Source organism: Protopterus annectens, chromosome 5.part1 (assembly GCF_019279795.1).
Source record: "Protopterus annectens isolate FY-2018-M chromosome 5.part1, PAN1.0, whole genome shotgun sequence".
NCBI classification, from domain to species: domain Eukaryota; kingdom Metazoa; phylum Chordata; order Ceratodontiformes; family Protopteridae; genus Protopterus; species Protopterus annectens.
This window is the reverse complement of record NC_056736.1, coordinates 775,412,358-775,426,040: the sequence shown is the minus strand read 5'-3', so window position 1 is coordinate 775,426,040 and position 13,683 is coordinate 775,412,358.

Genomic DNA, 13,683 nt, shown 5'->3' with positions numbered 1-13,683 from the left:
AAACCCACATTTGTGGGTTTATAACCTTCGTTTTTATGTTTTATACAGAGCAGCCCGTTTGCGCGGGGCTGCGCTGGGTTTATACATCGGCGATCGCCGAAAAAAAATATATATATTTTTAAATATTTTTGCATCAGGTTACCTTGCCAATGGCCACATATTTGGCCATTGGCATGCTGCCTGACACATATGCACCCTTTATTTGGAGCTGACATGGCTCCATTGCGGTTTTTGCAGAAACGTACTCAGTTGTCAACTGAGTACATTTCTGCAGCTAAAACGGCTCTTACATGGGCTGTTCTGGGCTTCCTGGATCGCTAATCATCCTCATTTGCATGCTATTCGGCTGCAAGTGAGGTGATTAGCTTATCCACGCCCACTCCGTGTAAGAGACGTTTTAGCTTGTCTCTTACACGGACTTTGGGCTGTTCCTGGATCGCGAAGGCTGCATGGAGTCTTACACTACTCTTAGACTCCGTGCAAGCCTTCGTGAATCCTGCCCATTGTAACATAGTAACATAGTAACATAATATACAACGAGTTACATATTGAATCATGAAGCATGCAGAAATACCTGATTATCAGAGAATAGTATTAATTCCTGAAGGAAGCCCAAGAAACAAATGTATCAAAGCTACCTCTAAACAAACACCAACAGCTTATAAATACAGCATATTCCAGGCAGAGGCTGTTTAATAACAGACAATACAGCCTTAACACCTGAGTAGAGGAAGAGGCCAGTACTGATATGAAAGAGTGAAGGCAGAGACAACAATGCTAGGGAAATGATCTGTGTAGAAGACCTTTAGAATTAATGCTTACATAAATAACATCTGAGTGTGCAGGACCTTTAGGATTAATGCATACATACAGAACATCTGGTAATCTTTTGTTAAACATTTGTTACTAGTTCCAGTAGGCATCGCTGCAGATAATATTATCAGTATTGTCACATATGACCATCAGGTATGTCATTATTGTCACATATGACCATCAGGTATGTCAGTATTGCTGCATCACATCCCCAGCATGCAGCAATATTTGTGCCACAGTAAATTCTTCATTCTTATCTGTAACTGTAACTTACACGTCTAACATAATTGTTTTGCATGCTAACAGTGGTTTGTGCAATTCACGTTTATTTGTAGATTTATCTGCAAATCTTTACAAGACAAGCTAAAAAGAACACACGACATGAACCCACCCAAATAGGCAAAACAGGCAAATTGTCTCTTACCACAGTCATTTTACATAATGATATGTAACTACTGTTTTCTTTCGCACATCAATGTTCAATTACAGGTTACACTGATTGTGTACAAGGAAATGTTGATAGTCATTGTGTGATGCATAATAACACATCATTTTATTACTTCTTATACTGTAAAAAGTCCTAATTACCTAGAGGAAAACTAGTAACAAATGTTCAACAAATGAATACCAGATGTTCTGTAACTCATCTAGTGCAGATACAGATTCTTAGTTTTAGCACTTAAATTTGCTTATTCGTGCTCAGCACTTGTTCAGAACTTGTAAGCACTAAATAAGCTACTAATTACTATAGCACTCAGTCTTCTTCATTACCTAGAGGAAAACAGTTTTTGTACTTACTTTTCTCACTTGCTTAGAGAAAAGCAGCTCTTGTACTCACTTTCCTCACTTATCTAGAGGAAAATAGTTTTTTATTCAGGCATGTCCAAGGGTCAGCTCCCAGTGTTCTCTCCTGTCTATCTGATGAATCTGGGCACCTTGAGGCAATGTAGAAATTGTCTCATGTACACAGACAACCCTCTCCTCCTACCACCCAACACTACAACCTGTGAGAGATGCACCTATCTAGCCAAACTGGAGGTAAAGCTCTCTCCAACCAAGACTGAACTTGACAGTCATGAGGAGAAGGAAAACATTTGCACCACACCACACTCACTAAATCTACACCACCAAAATCCACGCATAGTAACACAAAAGCATTCGCGGAGGCTCCCAATAATAATCTATCTAAGCAACAGAGACCTCAAAAGCAGAAACACAAGCAACCTCCATCCCCCAACACAACCCAAATGACACATAGCCCACAAACTTAGTGTGCCACTCAACCACAGCCAATAAGACAAGACAACGTACCAAACACACTAGTCATAGGTGACTCTATAGACAGGCACACTGATGTCCCACTCACCAGGCTAAACAAGGAGAAGGTTACTGTCAGCTGCCTGTCGGTTGCCAGGATCCGCCACATAACCCATGCACTCAGGTCACTCCACAACAAGTACAAATATGACTCTGTCATTATACATGTTGGTGTGAATGACCTGAGACATACCTCCCTGGACTACATGAAAAGAGACATGGAAGAGCTCTACGATCTTGTAGCCCAGGCAGGTATGACCCTAGCCCTGAGTAGCATTCTGACATCACCCAGAATGATACCGCAGTACAAGGACAAAATTATTGACTTCAACAATTGGCTAAGCTTCTGGTGTCATTCTAAGGGGATCCAGTATCTGTCTGCTTGGGATGACATGGTCGATAGACCACAATGTTTTGCCACAGATGGCCTGCACCTGATGCCCCTGTGATTCTGGATACTGGCTAAGGCTCTTCCTCTCCTATAGTACCTTTTTTAGACAAGGTTCAAATAGCAAATTCACCACCGTAATAGGAACAGGCAAGCAAAAACTGAGGGTAATGCTACTCAAAACTAGAAGTCTAAATCTCAAAATGCACTCATTCGAGGCACTCCTTAAAAATGGAGAACATCGAAATCTGTGCAGTAACTGAGACTTGGTACAAGGCTACAGAGAGCACCCCTGCACTACCAGACTATAACTCATACCACACTTTTCGGCCATGTAACCTGGACCGAAACACCAAAGGCAGAGGTGTGTCCATATTCATTAAGGATATCCACACTTCCAGGCTAATTTCTCAGCATAATGCATCCAAGGTTTTCCATGTGCAACTAACTCTGGGCAAAACTGCAATCCAAATTGTAGCTTGCTACAGATCCCCCACCATGCCCCAGGATTCCCACTCCTCTTTTCTTGATGTACTGGAAAATATTAGGGTTCAACCAAACACCCTAATAATGGGCAACTTCAACTACCCCTCCATTAACTGGGAAAACTACTCGTATACCAACTCCTTAGCTCAACGCTTTTTGGAATTCATAAACTCCAATGCCCTGGATCAACTTATCCACACCCCCACCAGGGGCAACAATATCCTAGACCTAGTCATTACCAACATGAGTGACCGGTGTTCTACACCTGAAGTCAACTCCTCGTTGGTCCGATCCGACCATAAGCTAATCACCCTTGATATCCACATCCCACCCCCACCCCCATTAAGGAAACCATGGTAAAAATTTTCTTCAAAGTCAACTTCATACTTCTTAAGACAGAAGTGGTGATCTTCATGACACCCATGCAGATGGACAATACAGTTACAACTGCTGAATCCTACACAAATGCACTCTATAAGCACTTACATGAGTGCATGGATCATGCTATCCCAAATAGAACCAAGACGCTATCCTCCAAAAAAAGGAAGCCAATCTGTTGGTCCCCTGCCATAAACAAACTGTACAACAGAAAGAAGAAACTGTTGCAAAAGAAAGTAAAATCCCATGAGTGGAGGAGCTCCCTGGGCAGCCTCAGTGAGAAGTTGAGATCCCTTATAAGATCCTCCAAAGCTAGTTACGAAAACAAAATCGCCACTAATTCTAAGGACAGCCACAAAGCATTCTATAGCTATGTCAAGAATCTTGATGTCAACACCCAGACCTGCTCTGAGTTACAACACAAAGGCATGAAAATTACAGAACCAACTGATATTGCCAACATCCTGGCAGATAGGTTCAGTGCTAACTTTACCCCCCCCCCTCACCCCGTAAAGGGCCAATATCTACACAGGAAGAATGCAGAGTCCCTGTAATCACAACTATGCAGGTAAAAGCTGCACTCACTAAAGCCAAAAACACAGCATCCATGGGACCGGACAACATCCCAGGCTGCGTTTTACACGAACTTCAGAACGAACTGGCTCCCCACTTAAGCACCATGTTCATTAATAGCCTCATATCAGGTTTGTGCCCACTGAATGGTGCACAGCAACAGTTATCCCACTCCACAAAGGGGGAGCCACCACTGATCCCAGGAACTATCGACCTATTAGCCTGACGAGCCTGGTCTGCAATGCCATGGAACGTATCATCATGGAACTCATAAACAAAGACATTGGTAAACTCCAAACTCTTGATCCCACCCAGTTCAGGTTTGTAAAAGGCAGGTCATGCCTCCTGAACCTGATCGACTTCTTTGAGGCAGTCACCAAAGCCGTAGATGAGGGTAAGGTGATTCACACAGCCTATCTTGACCTCGCCAAGGCTTTTGACACCATCCCCCATTCTGGAATTATAGCTATACTCACTAAACTAGGTATAAATCCCTATGTCACAAGATGGGTTGCCAACTGGCTCACTGACAGAACCCACACTGTTAAAGTTGCAGACTCCAAATCTGACCTCAAAGCAGTGACAAGTGGAGTACCACAGGGTTCCGTCCTGGGACCTCTTCTGTTTGGTATCTACTTCTCTGAAGTACAGGCTAACACAGAAGGCATCTGGCTAATGAAGTTCGCAGATGACTGAAAACTAGGAGCCATAGTCAAGTCCCCAAATGATGTGGACATCCTACAGAAGGGCCTAACTGAGACAGATGCCTGGTGTCAGAGCCATGGCCTCAAGCTCAATGCCAAAAAAGTGCAGTGTCATCCCCTTTGGTAAAAACTCTGTACCCATGAACTACCACATAGGCAGCAATCTACTTAACACTGAATGTGTGATGAGACCTTGGAATCCAGGTGGACAGTAGTCTCTCCTTTGATAGTCACATCACCATAGTAGTCAGGAAGTCCTTCTACATGGCACACTTCATCATAAAAGCGTTCTCATCCAGGTAAAAAGAGGTCATTGTTCCCCTCTACTTGACACTCATTAGACATATTATAGAGTACAACGCCCCTTTTGGAATGTACCTCACAAGACATCTGCAGCAGCTGGAAAGGCCACAGAAGTACCTCACAAAGAGGATTACTGGCCTCAAACAAATGCCCTACACTGACCGCCTCAAAAAACTCCAGCTTTACTCCATAGCGTATCACCTACTCCGAGGTGATCTCTGCCTAACATATAAAGCTATGTCAAACCCAGAGCTGTTGGACATGCTACACCTAAAGAAATCCCAATCCTTCCAAGCTACATGCTCTGGGGACCTAAACCTTGTCACCACAATAAGCAGGACGTGCTGGAGGGATAGGTTCCTGTCCCAGAGACTTCCCATACTCTGGAACAGGCTACCCATCTATGTCAAGCAAAGTTCTTCATTAGCACTCTTCAAGAAAAATCTTGATGAGTGGATGGGAAATTGGAAATACAACCTGGGGATCACTTCTGTGTCTCTGCTCGACAGTGGCACAGGAAAATAACTTTCTTGGGTGGCATAAGCCAGGGAACATTGTTGGCTAGGCTTACGTAGGCCCTTGGGCCGATAGCCTAGTACCTACCTAGGAACCTATAAAAAAATAATAATAAAACAATAAGCAAAAAATGAAACAAAAGCCACACAGGCAAGAACATATAAAAAAGGCCCTGGTAAATCAGAACCTTCACTATGTACTGCATTAAACGTCTTTTGAGGGAGACCCATGGGAAATATGCAAATGACTCTTTAAGGTGATGTATGTGTTCACCGTCTTTTTCAAGTCATTAGTAAGGTATTCAGGCCCATAAAACAAGACCCCTTTAACTATAGGCATAATATATGTTACCCCAGTTGTAGTCTTGTCAGTGTTGTGGATAATACAGCCATTTCCTGAAAATGGATAGCTTTTAAAAATTGCCTTATGTCCACAACATTATGATGAGTGTAAAATTTCCCAAATGACAACAAAACAAGTTGAAATGTCACACACAAAAAAACCACATAGACAAAACATAAAAATATGTTCACTGTATAATTCCTTAAATCTTTTTTTGAAGAAGCCCATAGGAAATACCAAGCTATAATTATATACAGTACAAGTCACTTTATTTTAAAACATTAAACATTGATATCTCAGCTTCAGAGCCTTTCAAGGAGTTACAGGACACATAGAATGAGATCACTTTTATATACAGGAATCCCTAGCAATACACATCAGTCCAATGAAACAACAAAGGCAATCAATTCATTATTAGGTTAAGTATTTTACACAATAAAATAACATTCATCACACAGGGATGTAAAGTATTGTGTCTGAAAATGAGTAGGACATCCTGCCTCAACATTTTAAAATAAAATAAATCAGATTTTGCATTTTCATAGTTTATTCTTAAAATTATAAACTTCACTAATATGGTTGTCAACAACAGCCATGTGTGTGTGTGTGTGTGTGTGTGTGTGTGTGTGTGTGTGTGTGTGTGTGTGTGTGTGTGTGTGCGCATGTGCGCATGGGTGTCTGTGCAGATGTATTGAGTGTTGAGTGGTTTTAGCTGAGAGTGTGTGTGTATGTGCATGTGTGTGTGTGTGTGTGTGTGTGTGTGTGTGTGTGTGTGTGTGTGTGTGTGTGTGTGTGTGTGTGTGTGTGTGTGTGTGTGTGTGTGTGTGTGGGTGTGTGTATGGTTGTACAAAGTTCTTTTGCTCTTTGAAGTGATACAAAACTATTTCAAGCGATGTATTATTTTGTGTTGTTCTTTGTTCCGTCTCATTTTAGCAGGCTGTCTTTGCTGTCCACTTTTCTTTCTTTCTGTTATGCATTTAAATTGATCTTGAAATATTAAATACTACTGTAAAAGAACATCATTTAATTAAAATGTTTGGTATTAGAGGCATTAGATATATTTTATCTTATAGTGCATACTTAAGATGCTGAAGATCGTAACAGTTGTAGAATAGTTCCTTTGTTAAAATGTTAGCTTTTCTGATATTGCCTTTGCAGAATAACATTTATGACTGCTGCATTGCTTCAAAGCATCCTACCACCATTAGCTGCATTTGTTATAACTCGAATAGCTAGTGGAAAAGTTAGAAAAAAATCTTGCAGGAAAGATACAATGTAGCTTTCATTTTCTTTGGGCTTCTTGTTCCTTTTAATGTATGAAAGCTCTGAAATTTAATTGGGGGTTGCTCTGGGGCAAAAAAAAAAATGCGTGCTGTTAGTCAAAAGGTATGATTCACTTTAACTGTTCCTCGTTTCATGCTTTAAACTGTCACTCTGAGAAAACTTTGCATAATCTGGGTTTTATAAACACTCAACACATTTTCTAGACTCTATTAGTTCAGAACTTTAGTCTATTAAATTCTGAATCCCTTTACTATGTCAGCATATGCATTCAGAGCCATATACCTTCTAAAATCCCTCTGCAGGATGTTAAATGACTTCCTATATGATAAGCCCTCTGAGATGAACTTACAGAAAATAATACAATAAGAATTTCAAAACTCAATGCAGCTAGTGCTGATGCCATGAAGGTACCAGACCAATACACTGATAAAAGGTACTTTCAGTGACAGTGCCAGGCTTGCAACAGTGCTTTCTTGCTATGACAGAGGGGCTTCTTCACAACCTTTGGCGCCAGCTGTAATAAAGAGAATGCATCATCACAATCTGTTGCTGATGTAATATTAATAATGTACCACCCATGTCAGATTGCATACCAGCCATAAACTAGACAGGCACACAAGGTGAATTATAGAGCTTCATTCCACCATGCGATAGTTCATCAGAGGTTTGATGGAAAAAACGTATTTCCTGCAGATCCTTGTAAGAATTATTGGCTTATTTTAAATAGTTCATGAAATAAATCAAACATTTTTGTCTTAATTAAAGAAAAAAATCTTGGTATTCATTATTTTGGTTAAATTAAATTTACTGCAAGTGCGACATTGTCATTTTATTTATTTTTTTGCTTTACAATTTTTATACTTAAGAAAATGAGTCCTTAAGGCCCCCCTTATACAACAGTAAATTACATTAAGATACTTTATAGACAATCACCTAGAGCCAAACTGTACTCCATCAAGTGGATAGTCCTGCCACGGCATGCGGTCTGTGATCTGTGTCCTCCTATCTTGAGGATACTGTGCACCACAGTAGATGCCCAAAGCAGTTGGTTCATACAACTCTTCCCCCTATAGGACACCATCTAAAGTTTCTGCTGCTGCCCAGAGCCCCAACTTTTTGGTCAGTTTGAAATGGAAACACTCAGCATATTTTTATACATGGCAGGAACCCAACAAAGATGTGGAAAGAACATGGAGACTCCAAAAACGCATAATCTGAAAGTCAAGATTAAACCTTGTATCATGTGTATGGGTGGCAAAGATCATAACCATTAAGCCAACTAGTCTCTTAGCATCACTCCTTCATCATCCCCTTTTAGTTTGATAGCTGTATATTAGGCTAACTACTAAGGTCCTTAAAAACCTACCGTGCAACCCAAATGCAACTCACAAATTTAACAGTTGACATGATACTCCAACCACATGTAGAATAGGATAAAAAGGTATTGATGATGATGACTTTACAGGCAATGTGTAATAGTATAACAAATAAAAAAAATATATACATTCATTAATCTGATAACCATGCAAGTAGGCTGGTTTGAAGGTCCTTTTCTTCCACAAACTAGATCAGTGCATTTAAAGTTAAATCAAATTTTAAATAAATCAATCAGCATTATATGTAAAACAATAATATATGAATATCAGGCTAGTCAGAAACATACAGTATGACTGGTATGTATTTATTAATGAGCTAATAAAAAGGTTAAACAAATTAGTAAGGAAGCATGCTGTTTAGTCAAATAAAATATTTTACCCATATACAGATCTGCAAATTAAATCAGATGTAGAATGTTATCAATTAAATCAGGTGAAAAGTAAGTTAGATGCAGGTTATCTGTCATTCTGAATCTCTATAAATGTTTGGAGCTAGACATTTGATTCAGCTGTTGTAGATTATTTATGAAAATAATAAACAGGTAATGCTGCTGCCTAATACAAGGAAAAAATTCAAGACAAAGGTTCATTTTGAAAATGTATTTTCTGTAGCATTAATGAGGGGAAAAAAGTTGGTCTGAGTAGGAAAGGGATGTCATTATCCTGTGAACCAAGGTAAGACCGGATAGCAGTAATGCAGAGTTTTCCAACCAATGAGTGGCAGTTAAAAACCAGCAGAGTATTTTATGTATCAGAGAAATGGGGAGAAAGGCAGCTCTTACACAAATAGGGAGTCAGCTGACTGAAAGGCAGCTCTTACACACATAGGGAGTCAGCTGACTGAAAGGCAGCTCTTACACAAATAGGGAGTCAGCTGACTGAAAGGCAGCTCTTACACAAATAGGCACTCAGCTGACTGAAAGGCAGCTCTTACACAAATAGGCAGTCAGCTGCAAGAAAGGCAACTTTTACGCACATAGGCAGTCAGCTGACTGAAAGAGAAATGGGAAGAAAGGCAGCTCTTACACACATAGGGAGTCAGCTGACTGAAAGGCAGCTCTTACACAAATAGGCACTCAGCTGACTGAAAGGCAGCTCTTACACAAATAGGCAGTCAGCTGACTGAAAGGCAGCTCTTACACACATAGTGAGTCAGCTGACTGAAAGGCAGCTCTTGCACACATAGGGAGTCAGCTGACTGCAGAGCGGGTTGGACAGAGGTATTCTCTGGCACAAGATCATACCATTCATCAGAAGATCTTGTTGAAAGTGGTTTGAAAATTCTCTCAGGTGTCATAAGGCCAATAATAATTAACAGGCAAGTATACCTAATTCAGAGAAGTAGTAGTTATTTATCATTTGAATATCTAGCTAAAAGTGTGAGAGTCTTTTTCTTAAATACAAAATATTATGTTGGACTAAAGCCCTTATTAAAAGTACATTCCATATGGTTTAGAAAATAATGTATTACAGAGACAGATTCCTAGGGTCATTAGGAGTTGAAATTGAGTAACACAAGAATGGGTTAATGAGAGATATTTCTATCCTCCATGAGTGACTTCAGGCTCATCTCTACTCTTTCAATTATTGATAAGGTCCTGAAAGAAAACTTTGTACACAACTGATTATTTGAACACTACAGAAAAAAGATTGCAAACCATTGAGTTACTTTTATGGTATCTGGTCTAGGTGTAACGTAATGACTGCCTCATACATGCACACTAACACATGGCATTGTCCTTAATGTAAAGGAAACAATAACAGGTCAATATTCATTGACCTAGCAAGCACCTTTGACCTTCTAGGTCACATAGTCCTACTTAATTTCTCTCACTAGTAGGTATTACTCTCAAAGCTGAAGTTTGGTTCATTGACTTTATTTCCCTTAGAAGCCTGAAGCACAAAACAGGTCCACACAACCCTACATTATCTCCTTTTACTAAAGGACTGCCCAGGTGCTCCATGTTGTCACTTTTAATTTTCTCTGGCTTTACCAGTAGCGTCCCTCTGATTTATTTGCTTTTCCTGTCATCTTACATTCAGATGATAGAGTAGTCCACAGAGCTTGTCCATTGTGAGAAACAATCAAAGTAGAATTAGAAAAATACCTTAACCTACTTTCTCATTAGCTGTAAAATAACAACCTGCGCTTCAACTTAAAGAAAACTAAGGTCATGATTCTTGATATGTGATGAAATCCTGTTGCAATGTCTACAAGCTGGCAAATATTCCATGCTACAGAATACCCAATGAAATAACTAATCTCTTCCACTAGCGATGTGCCTGACTTGACACAGCTAACATTCCACTACCATATATGCATTACAAATGCAAAATATTAACAAAAGCTTTTGGGCCAAAATATTTCCTATTTATTTTCACCAGATGAAAGAAACACAATAGGAAAATGCATTCTCCACACACACGAGCGTGTGCACACACACACACACACACACACACACACACACACACACACACACACACACGCGCGCAGCTGGAATATGGACTACCTATTATCTCTGCAGTACTCAAAAAATGGTATAAAGATTCAATACCCTTTCCCTTAAGAGGAAGCACTATTGCTGTACCTTACAAAAGCAAAATGATTACCTATAAAGCAGAAAACACAGCTTTTACTTTACTTTTTTCTGTTTAAACTTCTTACATTAGAATCTTTTTTCTTTTCCTTTCTTTACAGCTCTCTGTTTGAACCTTCACCTGTCATCTCAGAATCCTTGCTGCCCAAATGCCAAGTTGTACTGCAATATTTACCCCTCACAATAAACTACAATGCATAAGTCATAGCTTCTCTCTCACTGCCCCTAAGGTCTGGGAAGCATTCCCCCAAAGGTTAAAGAGTGTCACTCATACCCTAAATTTTGCTTGAAACTGAAAAAATGTATCACAGGAAGATAATGTTCATGTTTAATTAACAGCACCATCACTTAGACGAAAATTAATCTCCTATAATCCTATATACTACACAAACATATGTGACAACTTCTTTAAACATTCAACTCTCCATTTATTCGTCTCCCTTTCTATCTCTGCCCCCCCAATAACAATGGAATACTGTAAATTCTGTACATATTGTACACAGAAAAATGTAGCTGTATATGATGGTGCATCTCAGTGCTTCTCGTTGATTATAAGTTATTTTTTCTTGAAACTGACTAGTTCATAAAGCTATCCACTGTTTAATTTCTTCTTATTGTTTATGTATATTGCATTCACCAAATATGATCCTGTGAGATCACTAGTTTACTCTGATTAACAAATTTGTATGGATAACTTAATATTAACAGCTTTCACAAATCTCTGTGCTGATACAAAGTGCTTGCTTTAAGTTTTAGAAATAGTTACATGAAGAGAGGATTTATAAAACCATTTACATGTGCCTAAAGTTAAGTTTCTCCAAAGAAAGTAGCAGGTGGTTGCCTATGGATGAAAAAGTGGATTCATTTGTTTGTTATTTCTTTGACAGATTTGCTGAGTTGCTATATTTACACATTTTTTGATATGTGTACTTTTTTGAGTTTCTAATCAGTTTTCTCTTTTTTGTTTACTGTCTGGGAAATTCATTTTGGCAATATGAAGTGCTACAGTAGTGTAACCACCATGTGGATGTTCAATTTTAATGCTTTGCTTTTTCCACATCTGCCCTGCAGCTATGTTTCCTGTTTAATATTAAGTTATTTGCTGGTTTAGTGCCTGTTTGCTTTAAGTCCGTGCCATACCTCTCATAGGTTCATAGGTTCATAGGTTTATACTAGGCTATCTGCCCTAAGGCATTTATAAGCCTAGCCCAAAGTTTTGTGGCTTACGCCACCCCTTATGTTAAAAAATATTGTGCCCATTAGTTTGTTTTGCCTCTGTCCAGCAGTGACACAGAGATGATTCCTGGGGTAAACCTATGATCTCCCATCCACCAGTCAAGATTTCTCTTGAACAGAGCCAGCGAGGTGCTCTGCCTCACATGGACCGGGATTTTATTCCACAGCATAGGGAGTCTCTGAGTGACAAATCTATCTCTCCAGCATGTCTTATTTATATCCGTGCTAAGGTTTAAGTCGCTTGCTCTAGTGGATCAGGTAGATTTGGATTTTTTGAGGTGGAGCATGTCCATTAATTCCGGGTTGGTCATGGCTTTGTATGTCAGGCACAGGTCACCTCTGAGCAGACGGTATGCGACTGAATAGAGCTGGAGTTTCTTCAGTCTGGCAGCATATGACAGATTTTGGAATCCCTTTATCCTTTTGGTGAGGAACTTTTGGGGTCTCTCCAATTGCTGCAGGTGTCGGGTGAGATACATCCCGAATGGGGCATTGTACTCGATCATTGGTCTGATAAGTGAAGAGTACAGGGGAACAATGACCTCACTTGATCTGGATGTGAATCCCTTCATGATCAGGTGGGCAATGTAGAAGGTCTTTCTAACCACTTTAGCAATGTGAGTGTTAAAAGAAAGGCCACTGTCAACCTGGGTCCCCAGGTCCTGATAACCTCTTCTGTGCTTAGTGGATTGCCACCTATATGGTAGCTTGGGGTTACCTTGTTTTTCCTGAAGGGTATGACTATACATTTTTTGGCATTTAACTTCAGGCCATGGCTCTGGCACCAGCCATCAGTTTCCGTGAGACCCCTCTGAAGGATATCTGTGTCTGATGTACTTTCCACTATGGCGCCCAGTTTGCAGTCATCTGCAAACTTTGTCAGCCATAGTCCTCCTATGTTTGCCTGTACTTCTGAGAAGTAGATGCCGAACAACAGGGGGCCAAGGACTGAGCCCTGTGGGACACCACTTGTGACGGCTTGGAGTCTGACATGGTGCCAGCAACTCTGATCCTGTGGGTTCTGTCCTTTAGCCAGTTTGCAACCCATCTTGTGACATATGGGTTTACATTTAAGCTGGTAAGTTTCTCTATAATACCTGAGTGGGGTATTGTGTCAAAAGCTTTTGCAAGGTCAAGGTAGGATGTATGGACTGCCTTTCCCTCATCAATGGCCTTGGTGACTGTTTCGAAGAAGTCGACCAAGTTCAAAAGGCATGATCTGCCCTTGACAAAGCCAAACTGGGTCGGGTCCAATGTCTGCAAGTCCCCTATGTCTTTGTTTATGAGTTCCATTATGATCCTCTCCATAGCTCTGCAGACCAGGCTTGTTAAGCTTATGGGGCAGTAATTACCAGGGTCCATAGAGGCAC